General features: G+C 43.3%; 1 protein-coding gene across 6 annotated transcripts in view; it reads left to right on the top strand.

The window, feature by feature from the left end:
• The window catches only part of CENPJ (centromere protein J), a 68,261-nt gene that overhangs the window by 4,223 nt on the left and 45,209 nt on the right, over positions 1–18,829 (top strand). For 2 of the 6 annotated variants that reach the window (XM_021065417.1, XM_021065412.1), the window contains exon 1: positions 1,242–1,423. The exons of 2 other annotated variants lie outside the window; for them this stretch is intronic. The gene's annotated coding sequence lies outside the window, so the exon portion shown is untranslated. Of the gene's footprint in view, positions 1–1,241; positions 1,870–18,829 lie in introns of those variants that run through there. 2 more of the 6 variants (XM_021065415.1, XM_021065413.1) reach the window with 2 other exon arrangements.

The raw sequence follows: 18,829 nt of genomic DNA, 5'->3' as shown, positions 1-18,829 counted from the left end.
AGATACGGAAAAGCAAGGTTTATTCAGCACCGGTGCGGGCTCAGAGGAGTCACCTCCAGAGTCTGAGCACCAGGTCTTTGTTCTCAGTAACTTTTATACACTACAAGGTCTTGATTTTCCCATGTAAGCATCCCGGACCTCCCCCATCCCCAAGCAGACAGTGTTCCTCCCTAAGAAACTGAGCCAGCGAGGTTACAGAAGCAGAACTGATGAGCAATGCTGGGTGCATCATTAGCAGGGCCGCTGGCTTGGAGGTAGGGCACACAGTTGTTACATTATTACAAGAAGGGTGGTATAGTGATGAGCACAGCTGGAAAGGCTTGCAGCTGCCTTTTTAGCCAAGGGGAGGTTGTTCTTTAGTTAAAACTCCATTTCAGAGCCATGCAGTCTGTGCCCTGGGGTCTACCTTTGTCTTTGGGAACTCATCTGATACATGGGCCTGTTTGATAAGGAGTCTGTGTCCTTTTAGGCTTTGTTTCATTTTCCACCTAAGAAAGATGACCAATCATTCCTGGGGTCTAGGAGACCTCCCCAATAACACATGTGCAGTGAAGACGCCTAGGTGTCAGAAAGGGAGAGGGCACCAGGCCGTCAATGAGAGGACATCCGCACTCACACCCCTTTTTAGGGTGTGTGTTAATTCCTTGCTTCCGACTCAAACTACGTCTCTGTGTGCTCTCCCACATGCTGTACTGTGACTCTAACAGTAAACTTTATAGCTGCTTTTACAGTCTCTGCCTCCTCGAAACATTCTTGTTTTCAACAAGGGGCAAGAAACAGGGAAATTCTTCTAGACTCTAGTTAGTCTAGCAGCTAGGATTCCTGGTTTTCAACCAGGCTGCCTATTTCAATTTCTGAGCAGAGAATTAAGAGCTCCGCCCAAGCCATCACTCATCGCTGCCTCTCCGAGGGCACCTTAGCCTCAGGAAATACCGTGGCCAACTGCCCTTCCTTTTTCTTCGTCATATGTAGCGAAAGAAGACAAAAGACACAAAACATACTCGCTAGGCAGGAATCGCCCTCCCCCATCACCTCTCGAAGCGTTGGTCTCCCAGCGTTTCCAGGAACGCGCAGGCTCCCGGCTCTAGGGCATCGGTCTAAGATTTCAAAGGCGCGGGGGGGGGGAAAGAAGAGAAAGAAATGGGGAGGGGCTGTCTGTTCCGGAAGTTCTCCGGCGGAAGCAGTTTCCCTCCAATCTCGCCGCAGGCTGTATCCACCCCTCGCCCGCGCCTGGGCAGAAGGCACGGGGCCTTGAGCGTCTAGTAACGTGCATCCCCCGGGCGTCGCCGGGAGCGGTAGTTTGCGTGGGTTCGGGGGGGCAGCTCGCGCAAGCGCAAAGGGACGAAAGGGGGAACTACAAGTCCCAGGAGCCCGCGGGCAGGGGCGGAGCCTGGCCGGCGGCGGCGGCTGTGGCGGCTCATTTGTAAGTGCAGTCCCCGCGGCGGCGGCTTGGGACCCGGCGTGAGTGGGCTGAGCAACTCCGGCCGTAGAGTGGTGCTTCTCGAGGGGAAGGCCGCGAGGAGCTGGTTTGTTTGCCGCCCTGCATCCCAGAAGCCCGGCGGTGCGCGGGGGCTCGGCAGGCGGCGGGTAGCGGCCCCGGGGCCGCTCCCTGCCGCCGGCGTCCGGCCTGCGAGCGCCCTTCCTCGCCGGCCTCTCGCGGGCTGCGGCCGCCTGTGGTCTCGGCTGGGCTCAGCTGCGCCAGGAGCGCCTCAGTGCGTCGCCTTCCTCCCGGTAGGGGCCGGTTTCCCTGCGGGCAGGTGCCGTCCTTCCGGCTCTGGGTTCGAAAGCTGCTGTGGGCTGGAGGCTGTCGAGGACGTGTCCTGTGAGCAGCTGGAAATCACTTCGCTGACCAACCAGTTAACGTCCAAGGTCTGAGGGTGGCTTTGAATTAATTGTATGAACGCAAGTTTTCTGCCTTAAGATGCAGAGAATTTATTCCTCCCCCCCCCCCGCTTTGAAGAATGTTTGCTCGGCCGACTTTGGAGATTTCAAGGTTGTCAGTTTGTTTCAAACAGATTTTGATATCCGGAAGATCTGAGTCCTTTGCAGGCCTTTTTTTTTGAAGTGGCTACACCCGCGGCCTTTGGAGGGTCCCAGGCTAGGGGTCGATTAAGAGCTGCAGCTGCCAGGCCTACATCACAGCCACAGCAACACCAAATCCAAGCTGCTTCTGTGACCTGCACCACAGCTGCAGGCAGTGCAGGGCCCTTAACCCACCGAGCAGGCCAGGGATGGGATCTGCATCCTCAGGGATGCTAGTCGGGTTCGTTGCTGCTGAGCCATGGTGGGAACTCCGCAAGTTTATGCTTAGGTGGGGGAAGCATGTAGACTTCGCAGTGCTGCATCACAGCAGTGCTTGCGCTTGTTGGTCTAGTAGGGAACTTTGCTAGTTTTTGGTTTTTGAAAGTATAGTTGATTGACAGTGTTGTATTTCACGTGTACAGCAAAGTGATTCAGTTATACATATATATTCTTTTTCAGATTCTTTCATAAGTTACAAGATAGTTCTCTGCGCTATACGTGTGTCTGTTGTTTACCTGTTTTATATTTAGAAATGTGTATCTGCTAATCCTAAACTCCTGATTTACCCTCTGCTATCCCCTTTGGTAACCATGGATTTCTCTACTATATCTGTGAGTCTGTTTCTGTTTTGTAAATAAGTTTATCTGCATCTTTTTTTTTCGGATTCCACATAAGTGATATCATATGTTTGTCTTTCTCTGTCTGATTTCACTTACTGTGATAATCTCTAAGTCCATCCATGTTGCTGCAAATGGCTTTCTTTTGTTTTTAATCGCTGCGTGGTATTCCATAGCATACATATATACCACATCTTCTCATTGATTCATCTATCTCTGGACATTTAGGTTGCCTCCGTGTCTTGACTGTGGTAAATAGTGCTTCTGTGAACATTGGGGTGCATGCATCTTTTTTAATTATGGTTTTCTTCAGAGAGTATGCCCAGGGAGGATTGTTGGATCATAAGGTAACTCTATTTTTAGTTTTTTGAGGAGCCTTCACATTGTTCTCCATAGTGGCTGCTGCACCGATTTACATTCCCACCAACATTGGAGGAGATTTCCTTTTCCTCAATACCCTCTTATTGTTTGTAGACTTTTTTTTAGGGCCACACCTGTGGCCTATGGAAATTCCCAGGCTAGGGGTTGAATCGGAGCTACAGCTGCCAGCCTACACCACAATCCCAGCAACTAGGGATCTGAGCCTCGTCTACAGCCTACACCACAGCTCATGGCAACGCTGGATCCTTAACCTACGGAGCAAGGTCAGGGATCCAACATGCATCTTCATGGATACTAGACAGGCTCCTTACCGCTGGAACTTCCTTTGTTTCTTTTTTTCTTCTGGCTTCCCGGAGGCACAAGGAGTTCATTTCAACCTTTGTGGCAGCCTTGGCGACACACTGGATCCTATAACCCATCATGCCTGGCCTGTGATCTAACCTACATCCTGGCGCTGCAGAGACTCCACCATCCTGTTGCGCCACAGTGGGAACTTCTGTTTGTTGACTTTTTAATGATGACCATTCTGACTAGTGTGAAATGATACTGCACTGTAGTTTTGATTTGCATTTCTCTGATAATTAGTGATATTGAGCATCTTTTCATGCACCTGTTGGCCATCTGTATGTCTTCTTGGAGAAACAGCTGTTTAGGCCCATTTCTTTTTTTCTTTTTGCCTTTTCTAGGGCCACTCCTGAGGCATATGGAGGTTCCCAGGCCAGGGGTCTAATCGGAGCTGTAGCCACTGGCCTACGCCAGAGCCACAGCAATGCAGGCTCCAAGCTGCGTCTGCAACCTACGCTGCAGCTCACGGCAGCACTGGGTCCTTAACCCACTGAACAAGGCCACGGACCGAACCTACAACCTCATGGTTCCTAGTTGGATTCGTTAACCACTGCGCCACAACAGGAACTCCTAGGCCCATTTTTGGATTGGGTTCTTAGGAGCTCTTTGTATATTTTGGAAATGACCCCTTGTGGTAGCAGGGTTTGCAGATGTCTTCTCCCACTCTCTGTGTTGTCTTTTCATTCTGTTTGTGCTTTCCTTTGCTGTGCAAAAGCTTTTCAGTTTAACTAGGTGCATTTTGTTTATTCTTGTTTTTATTTCCCTTACTGTAGGAGACAGATTGGAAAAAAATACTGCTGTAATTTATGTCAGAGTGTTCTGCCTTTGTTTTCCTCTAGGAGTTTTATACTATCTGGTTTTACACTTAACTCTTTAATCCATTTTGAGTTTATTTTTGTGTATGGTCTTAGAGAATGTTCTAATTTCATTCTTTTTTGTGCAGCTGTCCAGTTTTCCCAGCACCACTTATTAAAAAGTCTTTTCGCCACGGATATTCTTGTTTCCTTTGTTGTGCATAGATTGACCACAAGTGCAAGGATTTATTTCTGGTTTTTCTATGCTGGTCCATTGATCTGTATGTCTTTTTTGGTGCCAATACCATACTGTTTTGATGAATGCAGCTTTGTGCTGTAGTCTGAAGTCTGGGAGCATGATTCCTTCAGCTCCCTTCTTCATTCTCAAGATTGTTTTAGTTATTTGGAGTCTTTTGTGTTTCCATACAAATTAAAAATTTTTTTGTTCTATTTCTGTGAAAAATGCCATTGGTAATTTTGATAGGGATTGCACTGAATCTGTAGATTGTATGGTCATTTTAATTGTATTGATTCTTCCAATCTAAGAGTATGTGATATATTTCCGTCTGTGTCATCTTCAGTTTCTTTCATAAGCATCTTACAGTTTTTTTTTTTTTTTTTTGGTCTTCTTGCCATTTCTTGGGCCGCTCCCGCGGCATATGGAGGTTCCCAGGCTAGGGGGTCGAATTGGAGCTGTAGCTATTGGCCTATGCCAGAGACACAGCAACGCGGGATCTGAACTGCTTCTGCAACCTGCACCACAGCTCATGGCAATGCTGGATCCTTAACCCACTGAGTTGGATTCGTTAACCACTGTGCCACGACGGGAACTCCCATCTTACAGTTTTTGATGTAGAGGTCTTTTGCCTTCTTAGGTAGGTTTACTCCTTGATATTTTATTATTTTTGGCATGATGGTAAATGAGATTGTTTCCTTAATTTCTTTTTCTGATATTTTGTTGTTACTGTATAGAAATGCAAAAGATTTCTGAATACAGTTTTTTTTTTTTTGTCTTTTTGCCATTTCTTGGGCCGCTCTCACAGCATATGGAGGTTCCCAGGCTAGGGGTCCTATCGGAGCTGTAGCTGCCAGCCTACGCCAGAGCCACAGCAACTTGGGATCTGAGCCGCGTCTGCGACCTACACCACACCTCACAGCAACGCTGGATCCTTAACCCACTGAGCAAGGGCAGGGACCGAACCCGCAACCTCATGGTTCCTAGTTGGATTTATTAACCACTGCACCACGACAGGAACTCCTGAATACAGTTTTGTATCCAGCAACTTTACTGAATTCATTAATGAGGTCTATTGGTTTTCTTGTGGCATCTTTAGGGTTTTCTATGTATAGCATCAGGTCATCTGCCAATAGTGACAGTTTTACTTCTTTTCCAATTTGGATTTCTTTTATTTATTTTTCTTCTCTGATTGCTGTGGCTAGGACTTCCAAAACTATGTTGAGTGAAAGGGGTGAGAGTGGGCATCCTTGTCTCGTTCTGATCTTAGAGGGAATGCATTCAGATTTTCACCATAGGGAATGATATTCGCTCTGGTTTCTTATGTATGGCTTTTATTATGTTGTGGTGTGTTCCTTCTATGCCCATTTTCCGAAGGGTTTTTATCATAAATAGATGTTGCATGTTGTCAAAAGCTTTTGTTTTCTTCTGCATCTATTGAGATGACCACATGGTTTTTATTCCAATTGTTTATTGCAGTTTATCATGTTGATTGATTTGCATATATAGAAAAATTCCTTGTACCTCTAGGATATATCCCACTTGGTCATGGTGTACGATCCTTGTACTTTATTGTTGGAGTCAGTTGCTAGGATTTTGTTGAGGATTTTTGCACCTCTGTTTACAGGGATCGAACCTGCAACCTCATGGTTCCTAGTCAGTTTCGTTTCCACTGTGCCATGACGGGAACTCCTGGAATACTTTAAGAAGGATAGGTGTTAACTCTCCTCTGTTTGGTGGAAGTAACCTGTGAGGCCATCTGGTCTTGGACTTTTGCTTTTTAGGAGTTTTTAAATTACTGAGTCAATTTCAGTACTAGTAATTGGTCTCCTTATATTTTCTATTTCAGTATTGGAATAGAAAGACTGAAAAATGTTATTTCAGTCTTAGGAGATTATTGTACCTTTCTAATGATTTGCCCATTTCTTCCAGGTCACCCATTTTATTAATTTGTAGTTGCTCATAGTAATCTCTTTTGATCCTTTGCATTTCTATGGCATCGGTCATAATTTCTTTTTCATTTCTTATTTTATTTTTTAAATTTTATTTTATTTTTTTGCTTTTTAGGACCATACCCGTAGCATATGGAGGTTCCACAGGCTAGTGGTCTAATCGGGACTACAGCTGCTGGCCTACACCACAGCTCATGGCAACATCAGATCCTTAACCCACTGAGTGAGGCCAGGGATTGAACCTGCAATCTGGTTGGATTCGTCCCCACTGCAACACAACGGGAACTCTTTTTTTTTTTTTTTTTTGTCTTTTGTCTTTTTGTCTCTTGTTGTTGTTGTTGTTGTTGTTGATATTTCTTGGGCCGTTCCCGCGGCATATGGAGGTTCCCAGGCTAGGGGTCTAATCGGAGCTGTAGCCACTGGCCTACGCCAGAGCCACAGCAATGCAGGATCCAAGCTGCGTCTGCAACCTACGCTGCAGCTCACGGCAGCACTGGGTCCTTAACCCACTGAACAAGGCCACGGACCGAACCTACAACCTCAGGGTTCCTAGTTGGATTCGTTAACCACTGCACCACGATGGGAACTCCCGGGAACTCTTGATTTTATTTTATTTATCCTTTCTGATTTGATTGATGTGGGCCCTCTCCCTTTTTTTTTTCTTGATGTGAGAGTTTATCAGTTTTGTTTACATTTTCAAAGAACCAGCTTTTTGTTTAATTGATATATATACATTTTTTCTTTCTTTCTTTTTCTTCTTTTTTTTTTGCCATGCCTGTGGCATTTGGAGTTCCCAGGCCAGGGATCAGATCTGGCTGCAGTTGCCCCCTGTGCTGCAGCTGCAGCAATGCCAAATCCTTTAACCACAGTGGAAACTTCTATTTTGCCTATCCTTGAACTTCACATTAAATGGAAACATACAGTATTGGAATCAGACTTTGACTTAACATTTCTCATCCATGTTGTTGACTGTAGCTGCACTTTTTTTTTTTTTTTTTTTTTGGTCTTTTTTTTTTTTTTTTGTCTTTGTTGTTGTTGCTATTTCTTGGGCCGCTCCTGTGGCATATGGAGGTTCCCAGGCCAGGGGTCGAATCGGAGCTGTAGCCACCGGCCTACGCCAGAGCCACAGCAACGCGGGATCTGAGCTGCGTCTGCAACCTGCACCACAGCTCATGGCAATGCTGGATCCTTAACCCACTGAGTTGGATTCGTTAACCACTGTGCCACGACGGGAACTCCCATCTTACAGTTTTTGATGTAGAGGTCTTTTGCCTTCTTAGGTAGGTTTACTCCTTGATATTTTATTATTTTTGGCATGATGGTAAATGAGATTGTTTCCTTAATTTCTTTTTCTGATATTTTGTTGTTACTGTATAGAAATGCAAAAGATTTCTGAATACAGTTTTTTTTTTTTTGTCTTTTTGCCATTTCTTGGGCCGCTCTCACAGCATATGGAGGTTCCCAGGCTAGGGGTCCTATCGGAGCTGTAGCTGCCAGCCTACGCCAGAGCCACAGCAACTTGGGATCTGAGCCGCGTCTGCGACCTACACCACACCTCACAGCAACGCTGGATCCTTAACCCACTGAGCAAGGGCAGGGACCGAACCCGCAACCTCATGGTTCCTAGTTGGATTTATTAACCACTGCACCACGACAGGAACTCCTGAATACAGTTTTGTATCCAGCAACTTTACTGAATTCATTAATGAGGTCTATTGGTTTTCTTGTGGCATCTTTAGGGTTTTCTATGTATAGCATCAGGTCATCTGCCAATAGTGACAGTTTTACTTCTTTTCCAATTTGGATTTCTTTTATTTATTTTTCTTCTCTGATTGCTGTGGCTAGGACTTCCAAAACTATGTTGAGTGAAAGGGGTGAGAGTGGGCATCCTTGTCTCGTTCTGATCTTAGAGGGAATGCATTCAGATTTTCACCATAGGGAATGATATTCGCTCTGGTTTCTTATGTATGGCTTTTATTATGTTGTGGTGTGTTCCTTCTATGCCCATTTTCCGAAGGGTTTTTATCATAAATAGATGTTGCATGTTGTCAAAAGCTTTTGTTTTCTTCTGCATCTATTGAGATGACCACATGGTTTTTATTCCAATTGTTTATTGCAGTTTATCATGTTGATTGATTTGCATATATAGAAAAATTCCTTGTACCTCTAGGATATATCCCACTTGGTCATGGTGTACGATCCTTGTACTTTATTGTTGGAGTCAGTTGCTAGGATTTTGTTGAGGATTTTTGCACCTCTGTTTACAGGGATCGAACCTGCAACCTCATGGTTCCTAGTCAGTTTCGTTTCCACTGTGCCATGACGGGAACTCCTGGAATACTTTAAGAAGGATAGGTGTTAACTCTCCTCTGTTTGGTGGAAGTAACCTGTGAGGCCATCTGGTCTTGGACTTTTGCTTTTTAGGAGTTTTTAAATTACTGAGTCAATTTCAGTACTAGTAATTGGTCTCCTTATATTTTCTATTTCAGTATTGGAATAGAAAGACTGAAAAATGTTATTTCAGTCTTAGGAGATTATTGTACCTTTCTAATGATTTGCCCATTTCTTCCAGGTCACCCATTTTATTAATTTGTAGTTGCTCATAGTAATCTCTTTTGATCCTTTGCATTTCTATGGCATCGGTCATAATTTCTTTTTCATTTCTTATTTTATTTTTTAAATTTTATTTTATTTTTTTGCTTTTTAGGACCATACCCGTAGCATATGGAGGTTCCACAGGCTAGTGGTCTAATCGGGACTACAGCTGCTGGCCTACACCACAGCTCATGGCAACATCAGATCCTTAACCCACTGAGTGAGGCCAGGGATTGAACCTGCAATCTGGTTGGATTCGTCCCCACTGCAACACAACGGGAACTCTTTTTTTTTTTTTTTTTTTGTCTTTTGTCTTTTTGTCTCTTGTTGTTGTTGTTGTTGTTGTTGATATTTCTTGGGCCGTTCCCGCGGCATATGGAGGTTCCCAGGCTAGGGGTCTAATCGGAGCTGTAGCCACTGGCCTACGCCAGAGCCACAGCAATGCAGGATCCAAGCTGCGTCTGCAACCTACGCTGCAGCTCACGGCAGCACTGGGTCCTTAACCCACTGAACAAGGCCACGGACCGAACCTACAACCTCAGGGTTCCTAGTTGGATTCGTTAACCACTGCACCACGATGGGAACTCCCGGGAACTCTTGATTTTATTTTATTTATCCTTTCTGATTTGATTGATGTGGGCCCTCTCCCTTTTTTTTTTCTTGATGTGAGAGTTTATCAGTTTTGTTTACATTTTCAAAGAACCAGCTTTTTGTTTAATTGATATATATACATTTTTTCTTTCTTTCTTTTTCTTCTTTTTTTTTTGCCATGCCTGTGGCATTTGGAGTTCCCAGGCCAGGGATCAGATCTGGCTGCAGTTGCCCCCTGTGCTGCAGCTGCAGCAATGCCAAATCCTTTAACCACAGTGGAAACTTCTATTTTGCCTATCCTTGAACTTCACATTAAATGGAAACATACAGTATTGGAATCAGACTTTGACTTAACATTTCTCATCCATGTTGTTGACTGTAGCTGCACTTTTTTTTTTTTTTTTTTTTTTGGTCTTTTTTTTTTTTTTTGTCTTTGTTGTTGTTGCTATTTCTTGGGCCGCTCCTGTGGCATATGGAGGTTCCCAGGCCAGGGGTCGAATCGGAGCTGTAGCCACCGGCCTACGCCAGAGCCACAGCAACGCGGGATCTGAGCTGCGTCTGCAACCTGCACCACAGCTCATGGCAATGCTGGATCCTTAACCCACTGAGTTGGATTCGTTAACCACTGTGCCACGACGGGAACTCCCATCTTACAGTTTTTGATGTAGAGGTCTTTTGCCTTCTTAGGTAGGTTTACTCCTTGATATTTTATTATTTTTGGCATGATGGTAAATGAGATTGTTTCCTTAATTTCTTTTTCTGATATTTTGTTGTTACTGTATAGAAATGCAAAAGATTTCTGAATACAGTTTTTTTTTTTTTGTCTTTTTGCCATTTCTTGGGCCGCTCTCACAGCATATGGAGGTTCCCAGGCTAGGGGTCCTATCGGAGCTGTAGCTGCCAGCCTACGCCAGAGCCACAGCAACTTGGGATCTGAGCCGCGTCTGCGACCTACACCACACCTCACAGCAACGCTGGATCCTTAACCCACTGAGCAAGGGCAGGGACCGAACCCGCAACCTCATGGTTCCTAGTTGGATTTATTAACCACTGCACCACGACAGGAACTCCTGAATACAGTTTTGTATCCAGCAACTTTACTGAATTCATTAATGAGGTCTATTGGTTTTCTTGTGGCATCTTTAGGGTTTTCTATGTATAGCATCAGGTCATCTGCCAATAGTGACAGTTTTACTTCTTTTCCAATTTGGATTTCTTTTATTTATTTTTCTTCTCTGATTGCTGTGGCTAGGACTTCCAAAACTATGTTGAGTGAAAGGGGTGAGAGTGGGCATCCTTGTCTCGTTCTGATCTTAGAGGGAATGCATTCAGATTTTCACCATAGGGAATGATATTCGCTCTGGTTTCTTATGTATGGCTTTTATTATGTTGTGGTGTGTTCCTTCTATGCCCATTTTCCGAAGGGTTTTTATCATAAATAGATGTTGCATGTTGTCAAAAGCTTTTGTTTTCTTCTGCATCTATTGAGATGACCACATGGTTTTTATTCCAATTGTTTATTGCAGTTTATCATGTTGATTGATTTGCATATATAGAAAAATTCCTTGTACCTCTAGGATATATCCCACTTGGTCATGGTGTACGATCCTTGTACTTTATTGTTGGAGTCAGTTGCTAGGATTTTGTTGAGGATTTTTGCACCTCTGTTTACAGGGATCGAACCTGCAACCTCATGGTTCCTAGTCAGTTTCGTTTCCACTGTGCCATGACGGGAACTCCTGGAATACTTTAAGAAGGATAGGTGTTAACTCTCCTCTGTTTGGTGGAAGTAACCTGTGAGGCCATCTGGTCTTGGACTTTTGCTTTTTAGGAGTTTTTAAATTACTGAGTCAATTTCAGTACTAGTAATTGGTCTCCTTATATTTTCTATTTCAGTATTGGAATAGAAAGACTGAAAAATGTTATTTCAGTCTTAGGAGATTATTGTACCTTTCTAATGATTTGCCCATTTCTTCCAGGTCACCCATTTTATTAATTTGTAGTTGCTCATAGTAATCTCTTTTGATCCTTTGCATTTCTATGGCATCGGTCATAATTTCTTTTTCATTTCTTATTTTATTTTTTAAATTTTATTTTATTTTTTTGCTTTTTAGGACCATACCCGTAGCATATGGAGGTTCCACAGGCTAGTGGTCTAATCGGGACTACAGCTGCTGGCCTACACCACAGCTCATGGCAACATCAGATCCTTAACCCACTGAGTGAGGCCAGGGATTGAACCTGCAATCTGGTTGGATTCGTCCCCACTGCAACACAACGGGAACTCTTTTTTTTTTTTTTTTTTTGTCTTTTGTCTTTTTGTCTCTTGTTGTTGTTGTTGTTGTTGTTGATATTTCTTGGGCCGTTCCCGCGGCATATGGAGGTTCCCAGGCTAGGGGTCTAATCGGAGCTGTAGCCACTGGCCTACGCCAGAGCCACAGCAATGCAGGATCCAAGCTGCGTCTGCAACCTACGCTGCAGCTCACGGCAGCACTGGGTCCTTAACCCACTGAACAAGGCCACGGACCGAACCTACAACCTCAGGGTTCCTAGTTGGATTCGTTAACCACTGCACCACGATGGGAACTCCCGGGAACTCTTGATTTTATTTTATTTATCCTTTCTGATTTGATTGATGTGGGCCCTCTCCCTTTTTTTTTTCTTGATGTGAGAGTTTATCAGTTTTGTTTACATTTTCAAAGAACCAGCTTTTTGTTTAATTGATATATATACATTTTTTCTTTCTTTCTTTTTCTTCTTTTTTTTTTGCCATGCCTGTGGCATTTGGAGTTCCCAGGCCAGGGATCAGATCTGGCTGCAGTTGCCCCCTGTGCTGCAGCTGCAGCAATGCCAAATCCTTTAACCACAGTGGAAACTTCTATTTTGCCTATCCTTGAACTTCACATTAAATGGAAACATACAGTATTGGAATCAGACTTTGACTTAACATTTCTCATCCATGTTGTTGACTGTAGCTGCACTTTTTTTTTTTTTTTTTTTTTTGGTCTTTTTTTTTTTTTTTTGTCTTTGTTGTTGTTGCTATTTCTTGGGCCGCTCCTGTGGCATATGGAGGTTCCCAGGCCAGGGGTCGAATCGGAGCTGTAGCCACCGGCCTACGCCAGAGCCACAGCAACGCGGGATCTGAGCTGCGTCTGCAACCTGCACCACAGCTCATGGCAATGCTGGATCCTTAACCCACTGAGTTGGATTCGTTAACCACTGTGCCACGACGGGAACTCCCATCTTACAGTTTTTGATGTAGAGGTCTTTTGCCTTCTTAGGTAGGTTTACTCCTTGATATTTTATTATTTTTGGCATGATGGTAAATGAGATTGTTTCCTTAATTTCTTTTTCTGATATTTTGTTGTTACTGTATAGAAATGCAAAAGATTTCTGAATACAGTTTTTTTTTTTTTGTCTTTTTGCCATTTCTTGGGCCGCTCTCACAGCATATGGAGGTTCCCAGGCTAGGGGTCCTATCGGAGCTGTAGCTGCCAGCCTACGCCAGAGCCACAGCAACTTGGGATCTGAGCCGCGTCTGCGACCTACACCACACCTCACAGCAACGCTGGATCCTTAACCCACTGAGCAAGGGCAGGGACCGAACCCGCAACCTCATGGTTCCTAGTTGGATTTATTAACCACTGCACCACGACAGGAACTCCTGAATACAGTTTTGTATCCAGCAACTTTACTGAATTCATTAATGAGGTCTATTGGTTTTCTTGTGGCATCTTTAGGGTTTTCTATGTATAGCATCAGGTCATCTGCCAATAGTGACAGTTTTACTTCTTTTCCAATTTGGATTTCTTTTATTTATTTTTCTTCTCTGATTGCTGTGGCTAGGACTTCCAAAACTATGTTGAGTGAAAGGGGTGAGAGTGGGCATCCTTGTCTCGTTCTGATCTTAGAGGGAATGCATTCAGATTTTCACCATAGGGAATGATATTCGCTCTGGTTTCTTATGTATGGCTTTTATTATGTTGTGGTGTGTTCCTTCTATGCCCATTTTCCGAAGGGTTTTTATCATAAATAGATGTTGCATGTTGTCAAAAGCTTTTGTTTTCTTCTGCATCTATTGAGATGACCACATGGTTTTTATTCCAATTGTTTATTGCAGTTTATCATGTTGATTGATTTGCATATATAGAAAAATTCCTTGTACCTCTAGGATATATCCCACTTGGTCATGGTGTACGATCCTTGTACTTTATTGTTGGAGTCAGTTGCTAGGATTTTGTTGAGGATTTTTGCACCTCTGTTTACAGGGATCGAACCTGCAACCTCATGGTTCCTAGTCAGTTTCGTTTCCACTGTGCCATGACGGGAACTCCTGGAATACTTTAAGAAGGATAGGTGTTAACTCTCCTCTGTTTGGTGGAAGTAACCTGTGAGGCCATCTGGTCTTGGACTTTTGCTTTTTAGGAGTTTTTAAATTACTGAGTCAATTTCAGTACTAGTAATTGGTCTCCTTATATTTTCTATTTCAGTATTGGAATAGAAAGACTGAAAAATGTTATTTCAGTCTTAGGAGATTATTGTACCTTTCTAATGATTTGCCCATTTCTTCCAGGTCACCCATTTTATTAATTTGTAGTTGCTCATAGTAATCTCTTTTGATCCTTTGCATTTCTATGGCATCGGTCATAATTTCTTTTTCATTTCTTATTTTATTTTTTAAATTTTATTTTATTTTTTTGCTTTTTAGGACCATACCCGTAGCATATGGAGGTTCCACAGGCTAGTGGTCTAATCGGGACTACAGCTGCTGGCCTACACCACAGCTCATGGCAACATCAGATCCTTAACCCACTGAGTGAGGCCAGGGATTGAACCTGCAATCTGGTTGGATTCGTCCCCACTGCAACACAACGGGAACTCTTTTTTTTTTTTTTTTTTTGTCTTTTGTCTTTTTGTCTCTTGTTGTTGTTGTTGTTGTTGTTGATATTTCTTGGGCCGTTCCCGCGGCATATGGAGGTTCCCAGGCTAGGGGTCTAATCGGAGCTGTAGCCACTGGCCTACGCCAGAGCCACAGCAATGCAGGATCCAAGCTGCGTCTGCAACCTACGCTGCAGCTCACGGCAGCACTGGGTCCTTAACCCACTGAACAAGGCCACGGACCGAACCTACAACCTCAGGGTTCCTAGTTGGATTCGTTAACCACTGCACCACGATGGGAACTCCCGGGAACTCTTGATTTTATTTTATTTATCCTTTCTGATTTGATTGATGTGGGCCCTCTCCCTTTTTTTTTTCTTGATGTGAGAGTTTATCAGTTTTGTTTACATTTTCAAAGAACCAGCTTTTTGTTTAATTGATATATATACATTTTTTCTTTCTTTCTTTTTCTTCTTTTTTTTTTGCCATGCCTGTGGCATTTGGAGTTCCCAGGCCAGGGATCAGATCTGGCTGCAGTTGCCCCCTGTGCTGCAGCTGCAGCAATGCCAAATCCTTTAACCACAGTGGAAACTTCTATTTTGCCTATCCTTGAACTTCACATTAAATGGAAACATACAGTATTGGAATCAGACTTTGACTTAACATTTCTCATCCATGTTGTTGACTGTAGCTGCACTTTTTTTTTTTTTTTTTTTTGGTCTTTTTTTTTTTTTGTCTTTGTTGTTGTTGCTATTTCTTGGGCCGCTCCTGTGGCATATGGAGGTTCCCAGGCCAGGGGTCGAATCGGAGCTGTAGCCACCGGCCTACGCCAGAGCCACAGCAACGCGGGATCTGAGCTGCGTCTGCAACCTACACCACAGCTCACGGCAACGCCGGATCGTTAACCCACTGAGCAAGGGCAGGGACTGAACCCGCAACCTCATGGTTCCTAGTCGGATTCGTTAACCACTGCGCCACAACAGGAACTCCTGCACTTTTTTTTAAAGGCCTCGATAGCTGTGATTCCCAAAGTGTGATATCTGCAAGGAAAGAAATCACAGGGCCATTTTTGTCTTTGCTTAGTGAATGGTTTGAAAGCATTCCTCTTGTTCTTATAAAATCTTTAATTAGAGCTCACAATATGGAAAGCCTTTGTTAAACTTGCACAAGTCATCCAGGGTGTGATGGCCAAACAAAGAGAGTGGTATTCAGTTAGTTCACTGTCTTGTATTTCTTTTGAACAGTTCTAAAAGCTGATGATTCATAGCACTTGCACGTAGGTACTAAACAATTTTAGCAGCTGTATCCATGATACTGTTGCAGGTATGCTTCAGAAAACAGAGCACAAGCATTTTCAATGTGTGTCACCTAGAGGAACAAAGCAACCAGGAAAACATCAATCTCTTGTTTTAAAATTTCATTAAATCAGATTTTTGACCTAAAAAAGTGCCATCAGTTCTTCAGTTACATTAGCCATATTTCAAGTGCTCAGTAGCCTTAAGTGATGAGTGGCTCCTGCCTTGGTGAGCAGAGGTTCTCCTTTGTCTTTCTCGCTTCTGCACTGCTGTGCACTTGGCCATTGTCCTGGATAGAGTCAGTCTTTTCATCTCAGTACCTGTGAGCTTACTTGTTCTGTGTAATCGTTGTATAATGTGGATACCACAACTACCTGCTCCCCTGTTAATCAACATTTAAGTTAATTTCAGTTGACTGCAGAGGTGGACTCCTGCCAGTAGAGCAGAATCTGCCTAGATAAGAAATTGCGGAGTCAGATGCTGCACACATTCGCATTTTGGATAGACATCGTAAAATTGTCCTTCAGAAGTTTGTGCCCGTTTACATTCAGAAGTGACACTTTATGGGAAAGAGTTCCTCTTTTCCCACCAGCTGTTACAATTTTTAGTCTTTCCCACCCAATATGTGAAGAATGGTATGTCCTTATTGTGTTAATTTCTATTCACTTAAGTGAGGCTGAGCATATTTTATTTATTTATTTATTTTAAAAATTTATTTAAAAAATTTTTTTATTACTCAAATGAATTTATCACATCTGTAGTTGTATAATGATCATAACAATCTGATTTCACAGGATTTCCATCCCACAGCCCAGGCACATCCCCCCACCCCCCAAACTATCTCCTCTGGAGACCATAAGTTTTTCAGTGTCTGTGAGTCAGCATCTGTGCTGCAAAGAAGTTCAGTCTGTCCTTTTTTCAGATTCCACCTGTCAGGGAAAGCATTGGATGTTGGTGTCTCATTGTATGGCTGACCTCACTTAGCATGATAGTTTCTAGGTCCTTCCATGTTGCAGAAAATGCTGGTATTTTGTTCTTTTAAATGGCTGAGTAATATTCCATTGTGTCTATGTGCATCTTTTTTTTTTTTTTTTTTTTTTTTTTTCCTTTTCTAGGGCCACTCCTGCAGCATATGGAGATTCCCAGGCTAGGGGTCTAATCGGAGCTGTAGCCACCAGCCTACGCCAGAGCCATAGCAACGCGGGATCCGAGCCAAGTCTGCGACCTACACCACAGCTCACAGCAATGCTGGATCCTTAACCCACTGAGCGAGGCCAGGGATGGAACCCACAACCTCATGGTTCCTAGTTGGATTCGTTAACCACTGCACCATGATGGGAACTCCTGTACCACATCTTCTTGATCCACTCCTCTGTCGATGGACATTTAGGTTGTTTCCATGTCTTGGCTATTGTAAATAGTGCTGCAATGAACGTTGGAGTACATATGTCTTTGCGAGTCATGGTTTTCTCTGGGTAGATGCGCAGGAGTGGGGTTGCTGGATCAAATGGAAGTTCTATGTTTAGTTTTCCGAGGAGTCTCCATACTGATTTCCACAGTGGTTGCACCAATTTACAATCCCACCAACAGTGTACTAGGGTTCCTTTTTCTCCACACCCTCTCCAGCCCTTACTGTTGGTAGACTTTTGGATGATGGCCATTCTGGCTGGTGTAAGGTGGTACCTCATCGTGGTTTTGATGTGCATCTCTCTAATAATGAGTGATGCTGAACATCTTTTCATGTGTTTCTTGGCCATCTGTATGTCTTCTTTGGAGAACTGTCTGTTTAGAGGTTCTGCCCATTTTTGGATGGGGTTGTTTGTTTCTTTGCTATGGAGCTGCAGAAGGTGTTTATAAATTTTGGAGATTACTCCCTTGTCAGTTGATTCACTTGCAAAGATTTTCTCCCATTCTGTGGGTTGTCTTTTTGTGTTGTTTAGGGTTTCCTTTGCTGTGCAGAAACTTTGAAGTTTGATTAGGCCCCATTTGTTTATTTTTGTTTTTGTTGTCAATACTCTGATAGGTGGGTCTGAGAAGATGTTGCTGTCGTTTATGTCAGAGAGTGTTTGGCCTCTGTTTTCCTCTAGGAGTTTGATAGTGTCTGGTCTTATATCTAGGTCTTTCATCCATTTGGAGTTGATTTTTGTGTATGGTGTTAGGGAGTGTTCTAATTTCATTCTTTTCCCTGTGGCTTTCCAGTTTTCCCAGCACCACTTACTGAACAAGCTGTCCTTTCTCCATTGTATAGTCTTGCCTCCTTTGTCATCGATTAGTTGGCTGTAAGTGGGTGGGTTTAATTCTGGGCTTTCTATCCTGTTCCACTGATCCATATTTCTGTCTTTGTGCCAGTACCATGCAGTTTTGACGACTGTTGCTTTGTAGTATAGTCTGCAGTCCGGGAGCCTGATTCCTCCAGCTCCATTTTTCTTCTCTAAATGTTTGATAGAATTCGCCTGTGAAGCCATCTGGTCCTGGACTTTTGTTTGTTGGAAGTTTTTTAATCACAGTTTCAATTTCAGTTCTTGTGATGGGTCTGTTCATCTTTTCTATTTCATCTTGGTTTAGTGTAGGAATACTGCACTTTTCTAAGAATTTGTCCATTTCTTCTAGGTTTTCCATTTTTTGGGCATATAGTTGCGAATAGTAGTCTCTTATGATCCTTTGTATTTCTGTGATGTCCGTTGTTACTTCCCCTTTTTCATTTCTAATTTTATTGATGTGAGTCCTCTCTCTTTTTTGCTTGATACGTCTGGCTAGGGGTTTATCAATTTTGTTGATCTTTTCAAAGAACCAGCTTTTCGTTTCATTGATCTTTTCTCCAGTTTTCTTTGTTTCTATTTCATTGATTTCTGCTCTGATCTTTATGATTTCTTTCCTTCTACTAACATTAGGTCTTGCCTGTTCTCTCTCGAGCTGCTTTAGATGTAAAGTTAGCTTGATTATTTGAGCTTTTTCTTGTTTCCTGAGGTGGGCTTATGTTGCTATAAACGTTCCTCTTAGAACGGCTTTTGCGGCATCCCGTAGGTTTTGGAGTGTCATATCTTCGTTGTCATTTGCTGCCAGGTATTTTTTAATTTCCTCTTTGATTTCTTCAGTGATCCATTGATCCATTGGTTGTTTAGTA

Source organism: Sus scrofa, chromosome 11 (assembly GCF_000003025.6).
Source record: "Sus scrofa isolate TJ Tabasco breed Duroc chromosome 11, Sscrofa11.1, whole genome shotgun sequence".
In the NCBI taxonomy this organism is placed as follows: Eukaryota; Metazoa; Chordata; class Mammalia; order Artiodactyla; family Suidae; genus Sus; species Sus scrofa.
This window is presented reverse-complemented; position numbering and strand designations above follow the sequence as displayed.